At 39.0% G+C, this 12,454-nt stretch overlaps 1 protein-coding gene across 2 annotated transcripts in view; it reads left to right on the forward strand.

Annotated features, from left to right (window-relative positions):
- UBAC2 (UBA domain containing 2) overlaps positions 1–12,454 on the forward strand; it is a 185,902-nt gene that overhangs the window by 120,783 nt on the left and 52,665 nt on the right. The window lies entirely within an intron of this gene.

Below are 12,454 nucleotides of genomic sequence, written 5' to 3' on the forward strand. Positions count from 1 at the left end.
ACTCCTGACGTCAGGGGATCCATCCGCCTCAAAGTGCTGGGATTATAGGCGTGAGCCACTGTGTCTGGCCTAGGCTAGTTTTTAATCTCTCCTCGGTGTCCCTTATTCTTGCATAATTATAGATGTATTTGAATATATAACTTTAAAATATTCCACTGATTAAAATAGAAGGTTGATAAATTATGTCAGTACAGTATTTTACTAGGTAAGTTGACCACTTTTTATCTTCAGTGATATCACAGAAAATAACTAAATCATTTTTCTGAGTTGAGGGAAGACAGTTTTTAGCTTACAGGAGCAATAGTAAGTTAGTTTGCCCAGGATGGCTGTCAGACCTCAGTCCTATTTTGTTATCCAGTAGAGACTCCAGCTGCTGCCCAGGAAAGGTGAGGGAGATTCTCTTGTACTTAAAGATGACTGTAAGATTATTCACATGTATCATTGATAAATGTTTTTGTGTTACCTTTTTCCTCATTTGACAGTTCTCATTTTTAATACAAACATTTAGTATTTAAAATAGGAGTTTTCATGAAATGTTGCAAAATTGTAATTGGAAAGCTTGGCTATTACAGCCAAGTGACATATCAGTTTAAACAAATACTTCAACATTTCAGTGACTGTATCAACTGTTCTTCTAAATGTCTGGTGAGAGACCTTCAAAAATTGAAGTCAGTCTTTACATATTCATAATTCCACTAATTTTGTTACACATTAATACTTTTCCTTAAAGCATTGCTTACTTACTGAACTTCATTTAAATTCTTCTTGTGGTTCTGCAGAGAGCTTTTGAGCCATCTACATCTCAGAACTTCTTCATTTTCTACAGTTTTATGAATCATAGTACTGAGTCATTACCACAGGGATGCACCCTAATTCTCAAAAGCCAAGGTCTCAGGACTGATCTGATTCTGGCATGATTAAAATAGAAAGAGCCTTCTTTTGCCAATTTTCTTTTTACAGTTCACACATTTATCTTTACTTGACCCTCTTTTAAGCTGTTTGAGAGTGAATTAACAGGCCTATATTCCTCAGACTTCTCCCTTCAACGCAGTCCTTCACTGTACCCATTTCCTGCATTCGTTACTTGTCGTGTACAGTATATCAGACTTTGATTATCTCTGATCCAGCAGCCTTAGTGTGGAAAAAAAACAATCTGTTACACCCAAAAGTAAGATTTGGGACTTCAAATGTGGTCTGAGTTTGGATTGTTTTCTGTAAGGAGTGGGGATCTTTAAAGCACTTCAAGAAGAAACACTTTACGATGGTGCAAGATTACAGAAGCCTTATCAGGGTTTGTAGATCATAGGACAGGGGTAGGGAAAATGAGCCATCTGGAGGGAGTCAAGACAGCGCATTTGCGGGCTGTGATTTGCCTTTCTCTCTTCCCTCTGTAGTACTTTTAAAGACAAACAAAAAAACCCAAACCACTGTCTGAAAGTAACTGTGAACAAATGGAAACAGCATAACCTGGTGTGGAAGCATAAGCATCTTTAGAGTACGTTTTGACGCCCTGGCCTACTTCTGGGCGAGGGATGGTAGGTGTGGGTTCCTCTGTGCCGCCTTTGCTTGTGCCCAGCTCTCTCTTCTCTCCATGCTTCCTTTTCTCCTATTTAACCTTTTTTCCCTTAGATTGCTTCTCCATTGACCAAAGAGTGGTATAGGTAGCAGCTCAGATAACTCCTCTGATGCACAAGCCTCCCAGTTAAACTTACTTTAGAGATTTGGATTATTTTCTAGTAGTTCATTGAAAATGAGGACAGAAACTGCAAAGAAAAATCAAGGCTAACCAGATACAGTGGCTCATGCCTGGAATCCCAGCACTTTGGGAGACTGAGGCAGGTGGATCGCTTGAGCCCAAGAGTTCAACACCAGCCTGGCCAACATGGCAAAACCCTGTTTCTACAAAAAACAAACAAACAAACAAACAAAAATTTCAAGGCTGACCAAAGCCATGAGGGTGATGGGACTTGTGAAAGGACCACATGTAGAAGTTGAAGACAAGTAGCAGGTCCTTAAGAAGCATCCAAATTTGGAGGGTGCCTTATAATTAAAATAGCAAGTGTGATGTCAGTGCTTGTCCATTGTACACCCCACACACACTCACATTCACGTTGACTCATCCATATACACTCCCTTTTCTCCTTTTTCCTCCCTCCCTCTCTATGCTACCTTTCCCACTCCTGACCACAGGGAGCTGGGACTAACTGGAAGAAGCCTTCTATTAATATATTCTTCCTTGTGGCAATTGCAACTCAGGCCCAGGATGACAAATGGTGTCTTAGGCCATTGTTAACACAGGGAGGTAGCGACCAGTTGACGTGTGATTTTTAAATGCTCAGTGCAGAATAAATGAAATGATGCCATTGTCTTAATAAAGCTGGCAGATAGAATTGCCTTATAAAATTTATAAAAATAGCTATAAAATTTTATTATTGCAACTTATGTTCTACCTGTAGGCAGAAATCTAGCCTCCTTTCAAAATGCGACCTCCTCACCTACCCCTGTCACTTCTGTGAACCATACACTCCAACTACACTCAATCCATTCCCAAACATCCACTTTCAGGATTCTGTGTGATTGTGCAAACACGTATTTTTCTTTAACAAACACACAGCACTTAGTATGTACCAGACACTTGTGGTAGATTTTTTACTCTAGTATTTTTGTTTGTTCAAATATATTTGGTCAAAATATGTTCTGCCCCTCTCTACTGAAGCCCTCCCTATAGGGCCTCTGCATGCCCTGTTGACATCAGGTTTTGTTGTTTGACTTACACTAGCCACTAAAATATGAACAGAAGTGACAAATGCTTCATCCAAGCAGAAGCTTGAAGAGCCACTGCCTGGTTCCACCATTGCTCTGTCCCCTTTGCCATGAGAAAAGCAGGGCCCAGAGAGGGGCTGCTCCTCAGACTCCAGAATGAAGAAGTCATATGGAGCAGGGCTGTACCAACATGTAGCATGAACAAGAAAGAAATCTTTGTTATAAGCTACTGAAATTTGATAATTTGTTACCACAGTATAACTTAGAAAAAGCTGACTAATAGTACTCTTTTCTAAGCACTTTACAAATATTATTTTAATTAGCCCTCATAAAAACCTGAGGAACTACGGAATATTCTCCCTATTATAGATGAAGAAACTGAGGCACAGGGAAATTAACTACAGTCATGCACTGCATAACAACGTTTTGATCAACAACAGAGTGCGTATTCAGTGGTGGCCCTGTGGATTCTAATGGAGCATAGGTAGAAACCTGGTGTATGGCACTCAGTGTTGGCACTGCAGATCAAGTAGGGGAAATGACTGATATTCAGTCATGGTGCCGGAACACTTGATTTTCTGTATGAAAAAATATATATAAATGAAAATATATATCCCATCTAGATTTGTGTAAGTACACTCTGTAATGTTCACACGATGACCAGATCACATAACACATTTCTCAGGATGTGTTCTTATCATTAAGCAACACATGACTGTAATTTGCCAAGAACACCAGGTAGCTGAAAAGTAGTGGAGACAGGATTCAAATGTAGGTAGCATAACTTTAGTGTCTATGCTCTTTTTTTTTTTTTTTGAGACGGGGTCTCGCACTGTCACCCTGTCACCCAGGCTGGAGTGCTATGGCGCGATCTTGGTTCACCGCAAGTTCCACCTCCCGGGTTCACACCATTCTCCTGCCTCAGCCTCCCAAGTAGCTGGGACTACAGGCGCCTGTCACCATGCCTGGCTAATTTTTTTGTGTTTTTTGTAGAGACGGGGTTTCACCGTGTTAGGCAGGATGGTCTTGATCTCCTGATCTCGTGATCCACCCGCCTCGGCCTCCCAAATTGCTGGGATTACAGACATGAGCCACAGTGCCCGGCCTATGTCTATGCTCTTAAAACATAGCTTTGCATAACCACATGCAGTTTCTTCCAACTATATCCCCTCTTTCACTCACATATCCCTTCTTCTAGGAAATCTTACTCATTTAAGTCCTGGCCCAACCCTTTTCCTGAGTCAGTCCTGACTTTATTTATGAGAGCTCTCCTCTTAAATTTTTAAGTTACAGTTTATAGTTGTTGACTATAGGTATGGGGTTGTGCAGCGAATCTCTGGAGCTTATCGATCTTGCTTAACTGAAACTTTATGCCTGTTGATTTTTAACTCTCCTTTTCCCTCTGCCCCCAGCCCCTAGCAACCACCATTTTACTCTCTGATTCTGTGAAATTGACTATCTTATATACCTCATATAAGTGGAATCATGCAGTATTTGTCTTTCCGTGACTGGCTTGTTTCACTTAGCATATAGGTCCTCACGTTTCATCCATGTTGTTGCATATTACAAAATGCCCTTCTTTTTGAAGGGCTGAATAGTATTGCATTGTATGCATGGACCACATTTTCTTCATCCCTTTGTCTGTTGATGGGCACTTAGGTTGTTTCCACATGTTGGCTATTGCAAATAACATGGTGATGACATGAGAGTGCCGAGACCTCTTTGAGATCCTGATTCATTTCTTTTGGATGTATACCCAATAGTGGGATTGCTGGATCATATTAGTTCTATTTTTAATTTTTTGAGGAACCTCCATACTGTTTTCCATAGTTGCATCATTTGCATTTCTGCCAACTGTGCACAGGGGTTCCAGTTTTCCCCGCATCCTAACCAACACTTGTCTTTTGGTGTTTTTTGTTTTTTTATAATAGCCATCCCAGCAGGTGTGAGGTGATACCACATTGTGGTTTTGATTTGCATTTCCCTGATGATTAGTGACATTGAGCATTTTTTCATGTACCTATTGGCCATTTGTATGTCTTCTTTGGAGAAATGCCTGTTTAGGTCCTTAGCCCATTTTTAAAACTAGGTTATTAGTTTTTTGGTATTGAATTGTAGGAGAGTCCTTTTAGTTTATAGGAATTATATGTTATTCTTCATAATCTTCAGTGCCTAGCACAATGTCTATTTGATACACATTCTAAAAATAATTTTTTAGTTTAAAAACTTAATATTATCAAAAAATAATTTCTGTACTATAAAATATTATACTACATGATTGTCAGGATGCTTGCAATGTGTACTGCCTTACTAGGTTCTTGATGTGTTCTCTATAGTGTAGAATACCTGCACTGCCTATTTTAAAGATAGGGAGGCTGAGGTTCAGGTTGCACGAATGATGGGTGGTAGAACCAGGACAAAGGCCAGGTGTTCTGCTCCACGCCCAGTGAGTCCAGCACCTTACACTGCACATTTCAAGGCTCTCGTCCATGTCTCTTCCAGCCACGAGCTGCACAGACAGAGTTATTCTTAAAGTTTCCCTTAGCCACACCACTAGGATGAGGCCCCATTCATCAGCAATGGAGACATGATTCTGGAGGACAATCTTGGGTATGAAGAGGTTTTCAAAGTCCCCAGAGGCCCTGAAAAACACAATCGACAACTTTTTGCAGCCTTCTGTGTGCTGACCAATAGCCAAGGAAAATTTTTTCTCATTAGCAGACTCTATTTTCTTCGTAATATGAAGAATGTGGCCTATAGCTATGCTTTCTCTTCTAAAATCATCAAGATATTTAACTGGTCCTCTCTCCATGCTTGGTTAAAAACTCAGCTTAAACCTCACCTTCAACAAACTCACTGTCTTGTATTTCTTGCATTGTCATACTCAATCTGAAGTAAAGAAATATTCAGAGAAAACTTAAAGGATAATTTAAAGTATATTAGGCTGGTATAGTAGTGTTACTGAATAAAGGAAAAAGAAGTAGAGATAAGGAAGAGGTTGCCAAGAAACACCCGTACTTTTACATTGTAGAGATTACTGGTAGATTATCATGTCTGTTGCAGGACAGAACATTTTCCCATGGGTCTTCACATTGTCTTTTTATCAGGAAATTAAAATTTTTTCATCAATTTTGATTATCTCTTTAAACTATATGTAGTTTTGTTTTTTGGCTTTTGGTTTTTCTCTCTCTGTGTGTGTGCGTGTGTGTGTGTGTTTGTGTGTGTATGTGTGTTTAAGTGTCCAGTGTTTGTCTTCGGGGACTGACTGTGTTGATATTTTCCTTCTGTCTTGATGATAGCCTCTGGGAAGGGACTATGGTAAAATTAACATGTCGTTTTGAATTTATTTATTATTTATAAACAACAGCATAGGATGTTATCAAAGGTCTTCCATGTTAGCTTATATTGATAGCTGAGAACATTTTCAAAGCAGCAGAAGTTTTTTGTTGTTAAAAGCTTGTTTTTGTTCTGCTAAAATCCTACCTCTTATAAAATTTAAAAGATTTATGTATCTATTTGAGATCTTTCTAGATCTTCACATTCTTTTTTATTAGAAAATTCTTTTTCCCTTTTTTTGTTTATTAAGATGTTATTTACATACAATAGAACTCACCAATTTTAAGTGTATAGTTCGTTGAACTTTGGTAGTTATATACAGTCATGTACTCACCACCATAATCAATATGGAAAGCAGTCTCCTGACCATGAATGGTGTCTTCATGCCCCATGCTCTCTTTCCCCACATCCAGCTGCCAGCCGTAGGTAACCACTGATCTTCATGTAATTATAGTTTTGCCTTTGCTGGAATTTCATATACTTAGTATTGTATAATATGAAGTATTTTGTGTTTTACTTCTTTCACTTGAAAATGAAAATTTCACCAATTTTTAAAATTACACCAATTTTTAAAATTAATTTTTCATTTATTATTGCATTAAGTAACAATTAATAGATTAAGTATTAATTTATAGTATGGATGCACCATACTTTGTTTATCCATTCACCAATTGGTGGACATTTGAGTTGCTTCCAGGTTTGGATTATTATGAATAATGCTGCTGTGAACATCTGTGTGCACATTTGTGTGTGGACATATGTTTTCCTTCTTTAGGAACGGAATTGCTGGGTCATACGGTAAGTGTATATTTGACATTAGGAAATACTACCATGTTATTTTACAAAGTGGCTCTACCATTTTGCATTTCCACCATCAATGTTTGAAACTTCCAAATTCTCTACACCCTTGTCAACACTTGGTATTGTCAGTTGTTTTAGCTTTAGCCGCTCTATTGGGTGTGTAGTGGTATCTTGTGGTTTTAATTTGCATTTCTCTAATGATTAGTGATGTTGAGCATTTTTTTCATGTGCTTAGTGGTCATTTTCATATCTTCTTTTGTGAAATATCTGTTCAAATCTTTTATCCATTTTGTTCATTGGGCTATTTATCTTCTAATTGACTTAAAATAATTCTTTATATATTCTAGATATAAGCTCTTTGTTGGACATGTTTTGTGAAAGTTGTATTCTAATTTGTGGCTTGTCTGTTACCAAAAAGCAAAATTTTAAAATCTTGATTAATTCATTGTTAACTGGTTTTTAAAATAGCTTGTGCTTTTGATGTTCTATTTAAGAAATCTTTGCTAATCCAATGTCACAAAGATTTTCTCCTATGTGTTCTTCAAGAATTTAATAGTTTCTGCTATTACATTTAGGTCTGTGATCCAGTTTGAGTATAATTCTTTTGAGGTAAAGGGTAAGATTTATTCTTTTCCACACAGATACTCAATTGTTCCATTACCAGTTATTGAAAAGACCCTTTTCTCATTGCATGACCTTGGCACCAAAACTCAGTTGACCAGTATAGCTTTATTTCTTGACTCTTTTCTTTCCCAGTTATCTATATGTCTGTCCTTACGCCAATACCACACCGCACTGATTACTACAGCTTTATGGTAAGTCTTGCAGTCAGGCAATATAAGTCTTCCCACCTTGTTTTTCTTTATCAAAACTGGTTTGCTTATTTTAGGACATTGACTTTTAATATACACTCTACAATCAGCCCGTAATTTCTTCAAAAAAGGGGGAAAAGAGTTAAGATTTTGCTTGTAATTGCATTGAAACTTTAGATCAACTTGGGAAGGATTGCCATGGTGATGGTTTTTGAATGTTTCCACAGATTCTTTTACACATCAAGAGGTGGAGCTTATTTTTCCTCTGCTAGAATTTGAGCTGTACTTGGTGATACTTATAATGAATAGAATGTGGCGAAAATGATGGAATGTGACTCCCAAGAGCAGATCATAAAAGACACAGATACTCCTGTGTCTTTGCTCTCTCCTGGATCTCTTGCCCTTGGGGAGCCCATCTACCATGCCATGAGGACTCTTAAGCAGACCTGTGGAGAGGTCCACATGGCCAACAATCGTGGCCTCCTGCCAACAGTCAGCACTAACTTGCTAGGTGTGTTTTTGAGCCACCTTGGAAGGTTATCCTCCAGTGCCAGTCAGGTCTTCAGATGAGTGCAGATAGGCTGACACCTTGACTGACTATAGCCTCATGGGAGACCTTGAGCCATAACCACTCAGCTAAGTTACTCCCACATTCCTTCCCCCACAGAAATTGGATAATAGATGCTTATTGTTTCAAGCCACTGAGTCTTGGGTAATTTGTTGCTCGGTAATCAACAGCTACTACAACAATCTTAACAGTATTGAGTTCTCCAATGCACGAACATGATAAGTCTCTACGTTTATTTAGCTCTTCTTTAATTCCCCTTTGCAATTTTTAAATTTTCAGTGTACAGGTCTTGCACATCTTTCATTAGATGTATTTCTAAGTAATTCTGGTATGTTGATGCTATTATAAGTGGAATTGGTTTTATAAATGTTTTCCCAATTGTTTGTCACTAGCGTGTAGAAATACAGCTGATTGGCTGGGTGTGGTGGCTCACACCAGTAATCCCAGCACTTTGGGAGGCCAAGGTGGGCTGATCATGAGGTCAGGAGTTTGAGACCAGCCTGACCAACATGGTGAAACCCCATCTCTACTAAAAATACAAAAATTAGCCAGGCTTGGTGGCGGATGCCTGTAATCCCAGCTATTCAGGAGGCTGAGGCAGGAGAATCGCTTGAACCTGGGACGCCGAGGTTGCAGTGAGCTGAGATCATGCCACTGCACTCCAGCCTGGGCAACAGAGTGAGGCGTCGTCTCAAAAAAAAAAAAAAAAGAAATACAGTTGATTTCTGTATTTCGTTCTTGTGTCCTGCAACTTTTCTAAATGTGTTTATTATTTCTGGTAGCTTTTCTGTGGATTCCTTAGAGTTTTCAACATAGGTGGTCTGTGTCATCCAGAAATAAGTTTTATGTGTTTATATGCTTCTTCTTTCCCAATTTGTGCCTTTTATTTTTCTTTATTATACTAGCTAGAACCTCTAATAGAATATTAAATAAAAGTGGTGAATGGATATCCTTGCTTCTTCCTGGTCTTAGATGGAAAACATTGAGTTTTTCACCATTGAGGCTGTATCTATAAATCCACAAATCTTTTAGAGCTTCACATTCACTTTTAGTTTGTTATTTTTAATCAAACGTAAGAAATGAGTTTCAACTGAAATAAGCCCATATTTTTATTAATTTTTCATTTGTTGAATCCATTTAAGAAAGTGCATGTAACTTTTAAAGGAGGGTGGTCCCCTTGTTAAAATGGATATTAGAAGGTGTTTGTTTACATATAAGAACCTGATGATGGTTTTCTCCATGTGCTAGAGACTCTAGTTGCCTGCCAGTATATTTTTTCCTTCATAAGGGAAGTTTCATTTTATTTGAGCCAGCAATGCCTCCAGCTGAGATCACATATCTCTTATCCTTCGCCTCTCAGTCTGACCACAGGTCTAAGTCCTGGCGTCCTGGCCATTGAGCTGTAAACACACATATTCGTGTGACTTCTGAGAAGGCTCCTTAAAGTCGCCTTTTGTCCTTTCTTATTTTTTCCTTCTGGCTGCTTTGACTACAGTTAAGATGGTTGGAGCTTTTTAAATATGAAGGTGAAATAAACTTCTCTTGTATTTAAGCCACTGTTGTTTGAAGTTTTCTACTTAGCATAGTTGACCTAATCCTCCTGATGCATGATTTCCCAAAAGGAAAAGCCTAGAGCAGGTTTCTAAGACAGTATGTGAGAAACGAATAATCTGTGCTTAGTGTTATTATTTCTGTCTCTATTCCAGTTTGGTTTTCCAAGAATCAGAAGGATATCCAGCATTTTAATTGGGTACCTCAAAATCTTTTAGTTTAGTATCATTTCTATTCCCTCATATGAGATAGAAAAGCTATAGAAAGTTCAATCTGAATCACTTTTGCACTTAAAGAATAGCAAGTCTCAGAGTAACTGCCAAAGGCACATGGTTCTGTCTGTCATGAAAAGAATAATCATTTCAAAATGCATGACAAATGGCAGAAATAACTTTGGGAATCCCTAATTTGCATTCACATTCTTGGGGTAATAAATTAGGGAATGTACAAAGTTCCTTATTCTTTCTCTAACATTTTCATTGGAGAAGAAGGAATAGGAAAATGTAAGATGCATCAGGGCAGGGATTTTTCTGTTTTGCTCCTTACTATGTTTCAGTGTTTAGAACATAGGCTGGCACATATTAGCATTGAGTAAATATTTGTGGAATGAATAAATGAGGTCTCGGTGGGTCTGGTTACCACAGGCTTTGAGGGCACACGAAGTCTATGTGCTGGGGCTCAGTTGCAAGGGGACATTTATTCCTTTGGCTGTTCCTTGTCATGCAGAGGCAATATCATGCCCCTGGGAAAGCAGCCCCTAGGTTTGTCCTGTTGTCCCAGTAGATGGTCGGTTTCTTGAATGTGGGACCGGTGGTTGGCACAGCTTGCCTTGTGGGTTTTTGTTCAGCCACAGTTGGCCAAAGAAAGCAATCGACACCTGTGTGTCATTGCAAAGTCATAGTTTCTAACCTTTGCCTGTTGTGGTTTCAGGCTAGTACTAAACAGGACCAGAGGACAGTTGAAGTTTACTCTCTATAATCAAGAGTGTTTTGCATGTTTTCTACCCAGCAAATTAAATTATTTGCCTGATGAGCATTATTTCATGATTCCTTTCCTAAAAGGACGAAGCATCTGGAAAATCTGAAGAACCATGTAATTGATGTCCATGTTTATTAGTGGACTAAGAGAAAATCATTTCCTCTTGCCTTACATTCTCAGATTTACAGGGTCACAGCTTCTGCTGTTGGCATATGGGGGGCTGCTCCCTCTGACCTGGAGCCAGCCTGGGTCTTTGGCCTAGACTTTCAGCTGGACGTGGGCCAGGGGTTCTCTGGTTGCGTGACCATGTGTCCCCTTTCCTAGCCAGGGTTCCTGCTTCCTGTTGCCCAAGTGCTCAAACTCCAGCTCGAGCTTGTTTTCCTAGGCATATGCTCTTTGTTACTTTTTGCTTTATCTGATCGTCCTGCACTGACCCCTTGCCTGCCGGAGACTGCGCCACTGCTGCCTTCTTTTTCAGTGGCCCCTCTGTTTGCTCTTTGGCTTACCCAGGTCTGAGGGCCTGCAAGACCTCCTTGGTAGAGTTCCCCCAGCCCCCTGACACACAAATCCAACATATGGTCTTTTTCTAAAGCCTGCTTTTCAGAGGGTCTATGGATTTCAAGAAAACTCTCTCATTCAGAAGACCTAGTGTGAAAAAGGTTTATGAGATAATGAAAATTAGGTCAGGCATGGTGGCTCACACCTGTAACCCCAGCACTTGGGGAAGCCAAGATGGGAAGATCACTTGAAGCCAGGAGTTTGAGACCAGCCTGAGCGACATGGTGAAACCCCGTCTCTGGGCGGGGGGGGGGGAGAAAGAGAGAGATAATGAAAATGAAAATTAAAAATAATGTGTAAATGTAACATAGTATTATAATAACTGATGCTCTCTAAAAGCTTTTGGCAGTAATTAAGTGAAATCTAATGTAATTATTTTTGTCCCATCTTTCCATAGACTAGGGTTTTAAGCACTTTATATTTTAATCCTTTATGAAAATCTAAAACATTGTGCAGTAGCACTTTATTTGACAACTTGAGGTCATGCTGGCGTGCCAGTGACATGGACAAGTGAACTCTTTATCTTTTATCATATGGGAAAGTATAAACTTGGGACCAAAAAGAATGCATAACTTTCCAATTTCCTTTAAAAGGATCTAAGATAATATATTTATTTTTGTGGAGCATTTGTTAATTCACCATTCACCCAGGAAATACTTACAGTACTATGTGCCAGACACTGTTCTAAGTGCAGAGGCCAAGTAGTGATCAAAAGCAACCCAAATCTTCCCCATTCAGAGTTTACATTTAGATAGATAGGATAGAAATGTAAGCAGGTGAACACAAAAGCCCTACTTCCCTGCCAGAATTTGCAGTCCTATTTTTGTTTATTACTGGGTGGGGTATCCATATTCTTCACAGAATGGTCCTGCTGAAATTGAATACATAGTTTTGTGAGTGTATACTCACGTCTGATTGTCATTGTGGGGGCAGGGAAGGCATGGACAGGAGAGTGAAGATCTTTAACCTTCCTCAGTTTCTTAAGGGAGTCTGTGGCCTGCCCCTCATAAATTAAGAGCTTCTACCAAATTGTGAGCTCCTTAAATACTGGCAAAAACTATGCATTTTCATTATATTTTTCTTAATT

The sequence above is a fragment of the Pan paniscus genome, chromosome 14, assembly GCF_029289425.2.
Source record: "Pan paniscus chromosome 14, NHGRI_mPanPan1-v2.0_pri, whole genome shotgun sequence".
Lineage (NCBI taxonomy): Eukaryota > Metazoa > Chordata > Mammalia > Primates > Hominidae > Pan > Pan paniscus.